At 36.1% G+C, this 16,315-nt stretch overlaps 1 protein-coding gene across 1 annotated transcript in view; it reads right to left on the bottom strand.

The window, feature by feature from the left end:
• Kif2b (kinesin family member 2B) overlaps window positions 1–14,204 on the bottom strand; it is an 82,949-nt gene extending 68,745 nt beyond the window's left edge. The window contains exon 1 of the mRNA XM_074046084.1: window positions 13,895–14,204. The gene's annotated coding sequence lies outside the window, so the exon portion shown is untranslated. The remainder of the gene's footprint in view (window positions 1–13,894) is intronic.
• Window positions 14,205–16,315: the final 2,111 nt, after the last annotated feature.

Below are 16,315 nucleotides of genomic sequence, written 5' to 3'. Positions count from 1 at the left end.
TAAATATAGTTTCATGAAAATACAACTCTGCTGGAAAGTGCCAGCCCTCACCCGCACTAAGAGAGGATGATACGATAAGCCAAGAGCCCATTTCCTCTTCAAATCTTTCCCTGCTTTATACTTTTAACCGCAGATACAGCCTCCCTCTCCATGCATCTTCCTCCACTTAATCTTTATTCCACTGCTGGGTCATCACTTTGAAATATATAGCACCTGGGGAAAAAAAAGAGAAAAAAGGCCTCAAGAGAAGATATGCTTTCTCAACATATTTTATGGGTGAAACTACAGGAGAAAGAAATAAAATTTTTTAAGAGCCCAAGATTTAATGAAAATGGGAACAAATCATATTGGAATGCAGTTGCAGGTATGAGCTACAAGCAGATGAAGGAATACTGAAGTTGAGTATACTTTATATTCCTAATGTCTTGAGCACACTGTGATTTAAAACAGCCATTAAAGATTATGCAAAATGTGCAAAATTAATGTGCAATGATTTTCCTTTTAATGAGTCTTCCTTTTTTATTTCACTGTCTGATGCCTTCTTGCCTTACTTTACCTACCCTGTCAGTTAGCTTGAGTCAAGAAATAGTAAAGTCAAGTTATTTGACCTTAGGATGGTCAAGTTTAATATGGTAACAGAAACAGGATGACAGAGTAAAAAAAGACAGAAACTTTGGATTCATATGGAAGAACATTCTTATATTCTTCCTTATATTCTGTTTATCCTTTACAAATTGTGTGACTGGTTCCCTTGGTTTTCATACTTAAGTATGTGTAATACCCATTTGTCTGTTTGTAATTATTGTGAAGCTTAAGTGAGATCATGCTTGTGAAGCATTTAAAAGGCATTATTCAGGACCAGGACGATGAATTAGAAATGGCTCTTTTAATGTTATTAAAATTTTTTAAATAACTTTTAGCATTTACTTGATGATAATTACTGGTAAAACTTATGTTTGTGAAAATTTATCTATAATTTAAAAAAACACGTATTTCAAGCAAATTATAGGAAAGAAATTTATTTCCTTTTCCAAGCATTTACTTCAATTATTCAGAGCATCTTAGTCATCGCTTAGGTGCTTCCTAAATAAGTGTTGAGCAAGTGTTGAATCATGAAAAATAATAATAAATTGCATAAGTGTGCTAGATTCTTTTCTTTTAGTATGTTAATATCTAATGTTTTGGGAAAATGGTGCACAAAGTTAACAACCACTCCAATCATTACAACAAAATAGAAAGTAAAAAGACATTACTGGAATAACTTGTGAAATGTGTGTATGAGTTAAGTTAATAGAAATATATCGTTGTTGGTTTCTTGGTTGTAAAAAATGTACTATGGTAATGTGAACTGTTAAAAAATAGGAGAGAGGTGTAAGGAACTTGTGAATTATCTTGGCAAAATTATGTAAATCTGACATTGTTCAAAATGAAAAGTTGATTTAAAAAAAGTTAAGTCTTCTTCCCAAAAAAATCTGATATCTTCAGGTATCATCCTCAATAGTAACTACTAGAAACATTACCATAAACACAAACACAGAGTGAAAATCATTGGGAAAAATTCTCCCAGTGGCCTGAGAAACTAACCCTTTCTTTGTTTGCAGTACTGGGGCTTGAACTCAGGGCCTTCAGCTTGAGCCACTCCACCAGCCCTTTTTTGTGAAGGGTTTTTTCAAGATAGGGTCTCTAGAACTATTTGCCTGGACTGCTTCGACCCTCAGTCTTCCTGGTCTCTGCCTCTTGAGTAGTTAGGATTATAGGTATGAGTCACCAGCACCCTTCCCAACCCTTTCTTATTGCCGAATAGCCACACTACATTTCCTTCTTTGTGACAATGATGAGAGGAAGAGATATTAAAGCAAGATATGCTAGTCAAACCTGGTACTGAGCGTTCCTCTAAGTTGTTTGCATAATTTCATCTAAGGAGATCAAAGCACTCAAATTAGTATGATTTTTGTTTGTTTGTTTATTTGTCTGTTTTTGGTTTGGGTTTATTGTTTTGTTTTAGGAAATCTGCTTTGTAATTCTTTTTTGATACTTATGTCTCACTATAGGTTGGGAAGAAATTTACCCTGTTTGAATATAAAGTAAAAACAAGCCAAAATTTTAATGGACTTCATTAGGCAGGAGTGTGACTAAATTTTATCAAAGACCACCTACTTTAAACCTTGGGAAATTCAACATATTGTCTGGGTGGGTAAGATACAGTCAATTCCCCAGGTGACTTGAATTGAGTTATAAGCTTTAGACACCACCCTGTTACTTATCATCAAGGGGTGAGTACCAAATTTAAGACCTAGGGGCAGTGAAATGATTAAAAATTATTCCTACCTATTAAAAGAGGCCTGAAAGTAGAGTTTGTAATACTTACCTACTTTTTGCTCTCTGCATTCAAAATAAAATAGTTTGTGAAGTCCTGTGAAAGTTTTCTCTTCTTGGTGCAGTAAATTTTCCAACTCATTAAGATTTAACACATAAAAGTATAGTTTATCCCAGATAGATAGAACCCCCAACTTTAGTAGACCTTAAGTAGACACATTCACACCTACATATATAACATAAACATGTACACTGCATGTCACAGGTAGGACATTATAAAAATTATTCTTTGCCTGTGTTCTTTTTTTCACTACACGTAGTTTTCAGTCCACCAGTATGGACAGCTTGACCTCCTCTAATAGGTCTATTATTTGCCATTATAGGAATTTGCCATCACTTATAGAAAGTAAGCTCTTTTCATTCATATATTCTTAGTGCTCAAACAATGCCTTGGCACATGAAGAATAGTTATTGAATAAAGAATGGTTTCAATCATTTCCCATTGAAGGGTCTTTGTTGCATTTTTCCTTATAAACAATGCTTTGATGAAGATTCCTCTGCATAACTTTAAGTATATTTGCGAATTTTTCTGCAAAATGAATTCCTAGAAGTGGAATTGCTGGGGACATGCATGGAGAATGCCATTGTTTTAAGAATTTGCAGCAGTTCAAGCAAATGCTACCTGGGCAATTTCTAACTGTAGGAAACCTGGTACCTACTCAACATTTGTTGCATAAGTCACATGATGATGCAGGTAAATGGTTTTGCCTCCTATATCAATGTAAAGCATAAGACTCATCAGAGCCTTTGCAGACATGGAATGCCTCACTTGAATATATTTTTCCTTGAAGAGATTCTGTTTAGTCTAATAGCTAAGAACATGAAAGTTGTAGAGGCTAGACAAGACACAAAATCTTTTGCTTTTTATTAATTGATTTTTTGGAGGTACCTGGGTTTGAACTAAGGACCTCATGCTTGCCAGACAGGTGTCTATCACTTGAGCCATTCCATCAGCCTTAGATAAAATCTGATCTTTAATACATACCTAGCTATATGATCTTGGACATTAGTTTATTTCTTTGAGCATAAACTTCATCTTTTAAGCATAGATAATGGTTTTTATCATATGAGGAGTCAATGAGAATGTGTATATATATATTTATTTACACACATATATATATAAATATGTGTATGCATATATGCACATCTCTGTAAATATATGCACACACACAGAGTCATCCCTTGACATACACAGAGAATTATTTCCCAGATCTTGACAGATAACAAAATCCATAGAAACTCAAATCCCTGATATAAAATGGCAGAGTACATGTTAAACCTTATGCAGAGCTCCCTTACATTTTAAATCATCTCTGGATTTCCCATATCACCTAAGGTAATGCAAATGCAAAGTTATGCTATATTATTGTTGTACTATATATTTTTGCAGAATATTATTTAGGGAATAATGATGAATAAAAGTCTGTACATGTTCAGTACAGATACATTAAAAGAAAAACCTAGAAGACATCATGTTAAGTAAAATAAAACAGACATAGAAAAAACAAGTATCATGTGTTTTCTCTCATATGTGGAAACTTTATACTACTACAACTAACAATAACAATATGTAAAAGTAGAAAAGGGACTATTGAGATTGGGCGTGGGGTCAGGAGGTTAAGAAGGGAGAGTGAACATGATCAAAGTTCCATGTATGGAAGTGCCAAGTAAAACCCATGAATTTCTATGATAAATGTAGGCTAAAATAATAATAAATATAAACAACATTCTAACAAGCTTTTAATATATTGATATTATGGGTTATATGTATGAACTCCACTAAATCCAAAATAAATAGAATATGAGAAGAACTTTAGGCTGTTTGAACTCAGGGCCTCCCATTTGCTAGGCATTTGAGCCATATTCCCACACCTTTCTTCTTTAGTTATGCTTTAGGTAATGTGTTGCATTTTTGCTTGAGCCAGTCTCAGATCATGATTCTCCTACCTACGGTCTCACATGTAGCTGGGACCACAGGCATATACCCGCATGACTGGCTTATTGGTTATGTTGGTATCTCATTAACATTTTTGCCCAGGCTGGCCTTCAACCATGGTCCTGCTGATCTGTGTCCTCCAAGTAGCTTGGGTTGCAGATATGAGCCACCATGCCCAGCCTGAAAAAAAAATTTTTTGATCTGTGGTTTGAAAAATTCACAGATGTGAAACCTACAGACATGAAGGGCCAATTGGTAGCTCTCAACACATCTGAACATATAATCAGTGATTGCTAAAGAATAATTATCTCTTCAGCATCCATATGTCTTTTAAATGCTAGAGTATAATTTGTTTCTCCAATAAAACACTTCAGACTTTGATGAACTTTAGCACATTGACTAACATTATACATGTTTACAAATCCTTTCTATACCCTCAGGAACTAAACTTCTCTGAATTGTCTTTTTGACTAAATGATTATTTTTGGTGTTTGTTTAGAAAGGAAGAAAGAATACCTTTCAGATATACCCATCTTTCCTTGGTTCTTTATAGAGCTTATCTTTTTCTTTTTGCTCTCTATTTCATTGATTTTGGCCCTTATTGTTATTCTTTCTTCCCTTCTGCTAATTTTGGGTTTAGCTTGTTCTTATTTTTTTTAGGAGTTTGAGATGCAGCATTAGGTAATTTGTTTGAGATCTCTCTGTGTTTTTAAATAGGCACTCATAACTATAAACTTTCCTCTCTGCACTGCTAGGTTCTGGTATGTTTTGTTCTCCATTTTCATTAGATCCTAATAAATTTTTCCCTCTTATTTCTTCAATGACCCACTGGTTATTCAACAATATGTTGTTCATTCTCCACGTGTTTAAATATTTTCTGTACTTTTGTTATGTTAATTCTAGTTTTATTCCATTGTGTTCTGACAGGATTCAGGGAGTTATTTCAATTTTTTTATATTTTTTAAAATTTGCTTTGTGTAAAAATATGATCTATTTTGTAGAAAGTTCCATGGCCTGCTGAGAATAATGTGTATTGTGCTGCTGCTGGATGAAATGCTCTGTAGATGTCTGTTAAGTCCATTTGTTCTATGGTATCATTTATTTCTGAGGTTACTTTGTTAATTTTTTGTCTGTAAGACTCTTATATTGGTGATGGTGGAGTATTGAGCTCTTCCAATATCATCATGTTGGGTTATATCTTTGCTTTCAAGTCCAGTACAGCTTGTTTAATGAACTTATGTGCAGTGACATTAAGTGCATATAAGTAAACAATCTTCATTTTCTGTTGATGTATTATTCCTTTTATTTGCATACAGTGACCTCATTTTTACTTCTGAATAAGGAATGTTTGAAGTTTACTTTATCAGATATAAGTATAGCTACTCCTGCCTTTTCTCAGGGTCTACTTGCTTGGAAAATGTTTTCTACCATTTTACTCTAAGCCTAGATTCATTTTTGTTAGTGAGATGCATCTCTTGTAGGCAAAAATACTTCAGGTCTTGCTTTTTAATTCAGCTCACTAACATGTGTTTTTTGATTCAGTAGTTGAGACAATTAACATCTTTCTCCAGAAATACTGATGTAATATGCAAGAATTCTGTAGCTCCATTAAAAGACCAAGCCTATGAATGATGTACATTTGGTCCCTACCAAAACTCTTTTCCCATGGACATCATCCAAAAAGGGTCCTTTTCAGGGTCTTTGACACTGTGGCAAACTTCTCCTCAGCATCCCACGCCTTCCTGTGAAATCTCAGTGGCAATCACCATGACCTCATAACCCATATTCTGTGCATGTGCCAAATCATCACTGTGCATGCCATCAAAGATCTGCCACTGGCAAGAATGATGCCAGGCCCATTTGAACTTTGGCTTCCGCCATCCTGGAGCCCTTTATCTGTAAACAGGAGATGATCCCTGAAGTGGCTCTGGGTAGTAAGCTCATTGAGGGTACACTATAGCCCTTACCTGGAACAATTCTTCCCTGAAAGGCCTCTGAGTATGTGATAGGAAGAGCACTCTTGTAGATTTCTATGATGCCATCAGACCTTTTTTCTCAAGAAATGAAAATATGAATTAAGCACTTGGTTCCTTTTCATCTTTGTATATAATTTTAAGAAGTTGTCACTATGTTGTTCCCTTACAAACTTTGTCTTTTGTTGTTCCCAAAATTTCTAAATCTTTCCTTGCTTTCCTTTTGTTCCTGAGTCTCACTGTAAATCAGACTACAATTGGACAATAATACCCATATTGCAACCTGAATGCTTTGCTGTTTTGAGATTTCCCCTGCCAATAAACTGTGCCATCACATCAGGCCTTCCATAAAGTCTTGGGGCAATGATATAATGCAAGAAATTCTTTGCAATGGTATGACAAGGATAATATTTATTCCAGGTTCAATCTGATCCTTATTTCTATCTGAGACTATATCTTCTTTGCCTGTTCCTCTAGTACCTACTAAAGTACTCAGAAGTAGAAATGGCTAAACACATATTTGATACACCGTGAAAGGATTGAATGACAATTATGATTCATCAAATGGTTGCACCAGGAGTTGAGCACAGGTTTGACATGTACTCTGTTGTCTTATTTGAGACTCATACTGGTCCATGGCAGTTTCCTTGATGGTGCTTAGGTGTTCTCAATGCTGCATTCTTTCTCATTGGATAAAATGGTGAACTGATGATAAGAGTAGTAGAACCAGCTACTCCTAGGTCCACTTTTCTTACACTGAACTTTTTTTTTCATTTTTAAATGTAGATCTCCAAATGAAGGATATGAATTGTAGCTTTAAAAAAATGAAAGCAAACAATGGCAGTCCATTCATCTAAGAAGGCTGTATTTCACTTCATACATGTATCACATATTTAATTACATATACTTTTGCTAATTATTCTAAATTATCCAAATAGAGGAATATGATTCCTTCCAACAAAGTGCATGAATGCCAAAGTTCAGTAGACACATGAGATTCTTGGGAAGTCCACTGACCAGATTTTTACTGGCAAATATTGAATAGCTTATTTGCAGATATTCATCAACTTAGTTCACAAAAGACATATGAAAAGAAAGTATATTACTTAACGGAGTTGTGGCACAAATTTTAATGTAATCTTACATCTTTATATTCTCACCAGTAGTATCCAACCCTACTTTATACAATTACAAATCTTTTTTTTAAGAGCACAAAACTGGATGTGGTGACCATAGCCTCAAAACCAATTTAAAATAGTTAAACTTGGGTGTTGAATTTCTCATTTTTGTTAGTTCTCAATTCTAATATTTAGTCTTGGGATTGCCCCAGTTCTGGCAGTTCATATGCAGGTTTGGCACCCTTGTGAATAAAGACTGGGTCAACCTCAGGCAGCATGGGACAGGATGCCTATCATTTTAACAATGACACCTTGAGACCTGGATATTAGAAAATGTCCCTGCAGCACAGAAATGCTTTAAAAGTTGATTGCCTTTTGACTGCCTTTCTGATGGATTATTACTCTATACTTCTTTGTCACATATCTGACTTTGGATTCAGGCTTTCTTTTCTTTTCATCGTTTCAAGGTTTTATGGTCAAACTTTCGACGTCCTTACTTCTTCAAAACACTCTCTATTGTGGTGTCAGCTTTAACCATTTTCAGTGATGGATTTCCCTATCAGCCATGGCATACCTGGCTCTTCACCCTGGCAACAGGCCCCTTAGATATTGGCTTCAGACAACCAGAGAGAAGGGCACTTGTTTTGCAACTTCACTCTCCCTTTGCAGACTTCTATGCACCTTTTATGACTCAGACTAGTCTTTATGGGCTAATCATCCAGACTTCAACCCATTTGAGAGATTAGAGCCAATGATCACCTTAAGGAAGCATCTGAATAATTATGGATGCAGTACATGGCATGTTACTTCAACATGCCCAACATGATTTTTTATAACAACACTAGCTTAGAGATGAATAAGTAGACTTGGTGCTAAAGCAAATGGCCTGCAGACATTGCTATAGGTAAAGTTATAGTAACTCTGGCCATTGACTGTATGGTCCTTGTCGTCCATGCTTAGAGATACTGCTTTTTATTTTTGATTGTACTGGGGTTTGAACTCTGGGTCTCATGCATGCTAGGCAGATGCTCTACTACTTAAGCCATGCTCCCAGCCAAAGAGATACTACTTTCTTCTTATCAGAACTTACTCTTAGGGGAAAATTCTAATATTGTTTTGAATATCTGTGTGTCCTCTTTAAGAGCTTAATTTTTCTTATCATTACATTTTAATCTACTCATTTACTTATTCAACAAACACTATTCACTCATCATGATAAAACACTATGATAGATGCAAGGAATACAGCAGTAAACTAAATAAGCAGGTTTTTGCCCATATGAGGTAATGAAAACCCACAATAGTAATTGAAGAAAAGACCACAAGGGAAAAAACAAAAGGGGGAAATACTGGATGATATATAAAGAAACAATGTGGGATTTTATTCTCAACTCAGTGGTCAAAGAATACCATTTTGAGGAAGTAATAATTAGATTGTGGCTTAAAGTAGATTTAGATGTTCTACTCAAAGGACAGTTGAAGAATAGAGAGCAGCTCTTTTAAGGAATGGGAGTAGCTGGAAGATCACCTCTCCTCTTGATCAGAACATCAGTTTGCATTCACTCCTCATGGGTGTGTCTAAGTCCATAAATACCATCCTTGGGGAGCTGCACTTCATACCCAACTAAGAGGTGCACATCTGTCTCTTTCCAGAGTTTAATTGGGCTTTAAAGGGTACCATTTTTTTATACTATTCATACCAAAATTGGGGAATACACTAAATAAAGCTCCTGTCATATTTTCACACTGCTAGTCTTCTTGATTGGCTCTCTGGGACAGAAAGTCTGTTGGACTCTGGAGCCAAGTTTTTGACCTAAATCTGGTAATTATTTGCCGCTATGTCATTTTTTGTCCTCAGACAGAATGAAGGCTTCTGAAGTCAGAGATTTCTGTTTTAGAATCAATTTTGTTATGTGCCTTAATCAGTTTTTCTTTTAGCCAGCTTTGTGTTTTTCCCTTAAATGCAAGTGAAATCATCCTCCAGTAACTGTAAGGAAGGATTGTGTTTCCTTTTCAGTTCCAGAATTCCCTTACCTCTTAGCTGAAATTCTGAATTTTGCCACCAGAGGTTTAATTCAGCAGATAACATTATTTCTCTGTAGAAAGAGAAAGGTAGTTTGCTATGAGCTCAGACCTCTAACACCAGCCAATACTTCTCATATGAAATAGAGTATTGTCAATTGGTAAGGCCAGAAAACCCCAAGCCATGGCTTCTCTTGGTCCAACAAGAGGATTCTTCCTTTTCTGCTCATTTCCATGGGGCCATTTTACTGAGTGACAGATCCCTCACAAAGGCCAAAATCCAGTGACCTTCTTCTTTGATGCTATCAATCATGTGCAGCAGAGTTAGGTGGCAATTCAATTCCACAGGCATGGTGAGCAGACTCTGCTAATGGATTTTGGCACCATGCTGTAGCTACCAGAGTCACTGAATATGACAAAGTGTCTGAGCTGTATGAGTTAAAAGGAAAACTCTACCCATGCTAATAACCCATGTTTTTCTCCCCTCGACTGCAGAGTTTGCTAATTTCCTAAGCACAAAGCAAGTTTAATTAAAGTCAGTGGAGCAGGGGAATGCCACAGACAAACACATTTTTATGTGGCTCACATAGTTGAGCCAGGCAAAATATGAAATGTGATAATATTAGCTTTGTTTGGTGAATACTCGTATTCCCTCCAGGCACTTCCGTCCATCTCTAGGGCACATTAACGTATTTACTGAGTGGTGCTCCTGCTCTTCCTTCTCTTTGTAGTCTCTAGAATTTCTAATGTATTAACAACTACTCACTGCTTCCAGCAAGAATAATGCAGAAGCAAAACTCAACAGGAGATGTTCTTCAGGGCTTGCCTTTGGCACAACTCTGGGATATGTCTGTTCTGGCAGCCCCTACTCCACAGTTCAAGTAGGAGGCACCTCAGAGACTTGGTGTGGGATTTGCACACCTCCTCAGGTGCTTGGGCAACAGTGCTGGACTATTCTCAGTATCACTTTTTAAAGTAGTTGTTTGTCCATTTTAAGGGAAAAGTCTTTGTTTAGGTTAGAAAATAATGAAGTGAATTTATGCTTACTTATAGGAAATTGATCTGAAAAGAGAAACTGTAACTGAAGTTACCCTTTATCATTCTATTTTATGCTATTAATTTGCCATTGAATATGTTTGTTATTTATTAATGCTGTTGTATTTCTATGTGAAATTGGACTTGGGCTTTTTTTTATTAATAACTTCTTTCTAATTGGATTTGGAGTTGAGTAGTTTTTTGCAGTTCTAGGTCATATTCAGACACCAATTAATTCAGACATTAGTGAAAATAAATTTTCAACAGCTATTTACCGAATGCTGACTATATGCTAGGAACTATTACAGATGGTTGCAATTCAGTTTTAAAAGCACTTTATGAAGTTTATATTCTTATTGGGGGGACAAAAAAATAAACAAAACAGTGTTATATAAGGAAAGGGATGAGAGTGTGTCAGAGGTGCTGAGCTCAGCCGGTACAACTTTATACATACTGAATAAACAAGTCCTTACTAAGAAGATGGCACAATTATAAATGTGAGGAATCAAATCATGGAAATATCTGTGTGAAATAATGTACATGCAGATAGAAACATCCAGTCCTGGCCTTCAGGGGCCCTCAGGCAAGTAGGTTTTGGTACCTGCATAAAGGCCAGTTGGCCTGGGCAGAGTGAAAGTTTAGGCTGAATTGTGTCCCTTCCCAAATCTGTTTGTTAACATCCTTGTCCCCAACACCTCAAAATACCACCATATTTGGAGATAATGTTTTAAAGAGGCAATTAAATAAAAATGGTGTCATTTGGGTTGGTCTTAATCCTACATTACTGCTGACTTTACAAAAAAAGGAAATATAGACATGGGCACATTCAGAGGCCAGACAATGTGAAGTCATACAAAGATGATGGCAATCAAGACAAAGAGCATAGCCTCAAAGGGATCTTGGAAAAACTTTGACTTCAGATTAGTAGCCTACAGAACTATGAGAAAATAAATTCCTGCTGTTCAAGTCATCTAGCCTGTGGTATTTGTGATGATCATACTAGGAAACTAATACAGGAAATGAGGATTTATGTGGTAAGAAATGAGGCCCCAGAACTGAGAGTGGTAGGGATCAAGTCAGGTTCTGCAAACCACTCTGTCAGAACTTTGGCTTTTACTCTGAGGAAGATGGGAGCCTTTGGAGATTTTGAGAGAGGGGTGTCATGATTTCTTTTTGATTTCATTATAGCTGGTACATTATAAATAGACTGTATAGGAAAGGGTGGTGAAACTAGAGAAACCATTTAGGAACATAAATCATGTAGTTGAGAGATAATGGCATCCCAGATCAGATGGTAGGAAAGGAACTCATGAAAAATGGTCATATTCTAGATACATGTTGAAGGCAGAACTGATACAATTTGCTGACAGATTTCCAGAGGAAACTGAGTCAGATGAATGAGTCTCACATTCAAGGGGTTAATGGATACACATCACCAGTGTCACAGCATAGAGTTTATGAGGGATTATGTTATAAGCAGATTATTAGTAAAGCACCTGGCAGCCCTTGAACTCTCATTATTCCACAGCACAGGTCAAGTATGGATGTCATTATGCACCAAAATCTGGGAGAAAGGGTATACCCTACAATGGGTTACACTTTACACACACACACACACATCTCCAATATGTTGTACTATGTATCTTTATACCCACACACACATGCATGAGGTTGGGGAATGTATAGTTTTTCTAAGCAACAAGAAATGCGTGGAGGAATTTTCTGGTCATAAATAATGGTAGGATTGTGTATGCTGAAGACAATGGTATGCAAATGAAGGACATTGGGAACAGCCTTTGTATGCTGGGAATGACAACACCAGGCAAAGGCCGTGTATTGGGTGTAGTTGAACTGAGCTAGCTGTCTGCTGAACTTCCAAAAGCTGAAAGTAATGAGCCTCCAGGGCCATCTGTATTTATTTCTCACCAAAGTCAAGATCAACCAAAGGATCAATCAATTTGTTGAGGGAATATCAATATAAATTTGATATTTTATTTTAACCGAATTTGTCATGGATGTGGTAGATGCACATATATGGTTATTCAGGTGGTGATGAAAAGCAGGAAGTTGAGTATGAGAGTGTGGACTTGGGGGAGAGGCTTACAGTGGAGATTAAAATGTATGTAATTCCCAGCACAGAGATGAAATAAGGTGGTAAAACATACAAGATGGCTAAAAAATATCATTATAGTAAAACAAGATGAAAATTCCAAGGACTAATTCTTGGATTCCTCTATCATTAAGAGGTCATGGAGATGAAAAATTGATATAGAGACTAAAAACCAACAGCCTATAATGTAGGAGGAGCAAGGAAAGTATGAAGTCTTGGGAGCCAAGTGAAGAAGATGTGTTGAAGAGGAAATATTGTTCAAAGTTGCTTAGAAATGAGGACCTTGAATTGACTACTGAGTCTTCAGGGAGGAAAGGTCATAGATGACCTTGACTAAGGCAGGCTTAGAAGAGTGAGAAAGCATTTAAGAAGTAACCATTGGAGGTACTTTGATACAGGAAGCATGGGTTACTCTTTCTAGGAATGTTGCTATAAAGAGGATCAGAGAAATGCATTGGTAGCTGGAGGAGAAATAGAGTTCAGAGCTGTTTTCTGTATGTGTATATGTACTTGCTTATGATCAGGAAAGAAAGAAAAATGATTATGGAGAAGAGAAGAAATAAGGACAATTATAAGAGCAGCATCCTTAGTAGATGGAAGGAATAAAATATGGTGCACTAATATAGAAACATGAACCTTTCATCCATCACCACAGAGGTGCATCTGTATAAAGAAGATCAAAGATCAGTTTTGCTTAGATGTGCTAAGTGAGCAGCTCTCAGACAACCTTCCAATCAACAACATTTAGGCTTTGAAAAAAAGAAAGCCAGATTACTACTTTTTAAAGTAAGAGGTTGTTTAATAACTATTTATTGAAGCAGGTACAGTGTAATAAGAGCATATCTCAGCAACAAAGAGCTCAGTTAAAATCCTATCTTTATGATATTGTAGCTGTGAAATTGAGAAAGTTATATTTTGTATGGCTCAGTTTTCTTTCCTGTAAAAAGGAAATAATAACTATCTCAATGAGACAACATATTAAAATCATTTACTGCTGAAATTGGGAATAGTAAATTCTCATTAAACATTATTTTTGAATCACATTGCAAGCTTTGAGAAAGGTCATATACAAAGATGAATAAAACACAGTGCTCAAGCAATTTGAAAAATAAAATAAGAGTTGCCAGCCCAAATAGTAGAGACAGAATATAACAATTACACACTTCACAATTATTCTAAATCTCTGTGATTACATTAGGTCATGAGACAGTATTCCTGAGATAGAGAGCTACACCCAATCCAGACTTAGTCAATTCAATTTTCTCTCTTGAAAATTAAAAATCTCAAATAGCATTAAGAGACAAAGGGCTGTGTGGAAGACTTACCACAAGCAGGACTCAGAAAAGATGGTGCCTGAGCTTCTGCTGCTCAGTTCCTCAAAGCTGCCCTAGTTCTTGTGTTTCCAGAAGTTAATTCAGCTTCCCTTTGAGTCTGTACATCACCTCATTATCCTTCTAACAAGTATACTTTTACTTAAGTAAGACAGCGCCCATTTCTGATGTTTACAATCAAAGACTCTTAACTAATACAAAGTTGCCTATTAGAACATGGATTTTCTCCTCTGTGCCACAGTTAATTCCTAACAGCAATCTTAAACCCCTTTTTAACTCTGACTTAACTTTAAATGTAAGAAAGGACCTAACACACTTGAAGGTACTCAACAAACCTAATTACTTAAGTCATCCAATTTTCCCTGACATTTTATTTGTGAGATCTCTTGGTTGTCTATTAAAACAGTGAGTACGAATTGGATCAGCATTTTACCAACTCCTCAACATGGATGGTGTTATAGTGCAGCTTTTCTTCAATGTGATAAGTCTTTAAGAATTTTACTGTGGATTTTAAAGCACATTAAAATCCAGCAGCATGTTAATGTTTACAAGCTGAGAAGTACTTTATAAAGAGGTCATAGTTCTTTTGCTGCTTTCTGTCATTGCCAAATGTACAAAATTATAGGGCAAACTTGTGGTGTTTGCTTTATAAATGCACCACACACACTCTCTCTCCTCTTATTATTTGCATGCTACAGTTATTTCAGGCTTGCTTCAAACTACTGAAGCTGTACATTTAAAAATAACCAAATGATTTCCCTTTTTTTCTCTTTAACACTATTGATCACTCCATTTTGTAAATTCTTTTCTTATACTTCAGTATATTATTGTTCCAGCTTTCTAATCAGAAGCAAAGTTTCTAACTATTTATCATCATTTTAGGTAATGACAACCTTCTAATCATGATTCCTATATTCTATCTTTCATTTTTTAGTACTGTGGATTGAACCCAAGGCCTCACTCATGCTAAGTAAATGCTCTATCACTGGAGCCATGCCCCTAGCCCTCTATCATTTTTCAGTCTTCCACAAAAAGTGTCAAGGAGTAGACTAGGTCATACTCTTTAGCTGACATAATTATTGAACAGGAAAGGACATATGACACAGGTGAGGTCATATGAATTCTTACAGAAATTCAGAAACTATCTTGTATTTATTTAACTTTTAACTGAGAATGCATAATTTTAGGAACTGTGAAGTGGGTTTATATTCTCATATTTCTGCTAACCAAAGGATTTTAAGTAATACTTCCTCTAGATTAAACAGCTGACAAGAAAGTGCACACATATACACATAGCAAAGGGGTTATGGGAACAGTTTTTGGAGGAGAGACAGAGACATTGGCTAGGGAGATATCCTCAAGTGTTACCTCCTACACATACACAATTAGAAATGATGGTATTTTAAGTATGCTTCAGAAGAAATTTACAGATAAGACAAAAAAAACCTGTCAAATCTCTTTATAACGCTCTCATAATCTCACCAAATCAACTTGTCTTAATCCCATGATCCTGATATAGGCATTCAAATAAGTTATGATCTTTTATAATAAGAGTAAGGCAAAGACAGAAAAATTAAAATGGATACAGTGGGGGTAAAATACTTTTTAATACAGTTTGGGTATGTTTGTCTTCAATTTTAACTTGATTTTACCAACTTTATAAAATTTTATGTATGGTAATTTTTAGTAATTTATATTGATAAGTCCATCATTACTATTTCTTTTGGAATAGTTTTGCTTCCTTCTTGGTAAATCCTCTCTCTTAAATGCTTCCTTTTAACTTTGCTATCAGACAAATACTGAATAAAATACTGTAAAGGAATTTATTAAAGATATGAAAGAATGAGGAAAGTGGGGTATGAGGCAAAGGTCATGAACTTTGGAAAACTGAATAACAGACAGGCAAATGACTGGGATCTCCCAGTAAGAATCTGGGGAAGGCAGAGTCCTCTACATAAGCACCAAGTACCGCTGACAGTGACTTGTCCTTTTTTTTGGCAGAGAGGCAGTGAAGTCCCTGGTATCCTTTCCAATGCAGAGAAGCTGGAGGCAAGCTGAACCACTCACTTCACCTCATGCGGTGTCCTTTGAGTACTCTGAGGGCTCAGACTTAAGACATCATCTCACTTCCTTGGATCAAATATCTGCCAGTTATTGGTAACTCTTCAGCCCCACTTTAAGAGGCTTTGTGCTCCTGCGAGTCTCCATCTCACAGCGATAAGATGCAACTTTTCTTACAAAGTTAATTCTGGGCTTGCCACTCCAGCTTCCAAAACTAATGATACAGTCCTTACAAATACATATGTAGTAGTAAATCTCTAAGTAAAAGGAACAACTAACAAAGTTAGGATAATGATTGCTTTGAGGGATTCAGGAAAGAAGCAGATGCCACTATAGAGCATGACTAGGGGGGAG

Source organism: Castor canadensis, chromosome 11, assembly GCF_047511655.1.
Source record: "Castor canadensis chromosome 11, mCasCan1.hap1v2, whole genome shotgun sequence".
In the NCBI taxonomy this organism is placed as follows: domain Eukaryota; kingdom Metazoa; phylum Chordata; class Mammalia; order Rodentia; family Castoridae; genus Castor; species Castor canadensis.
Note: the sequence above shows the minus strand (reverse complement) of the source record. Positions and strands in the feature narration are given on the sequence as shown.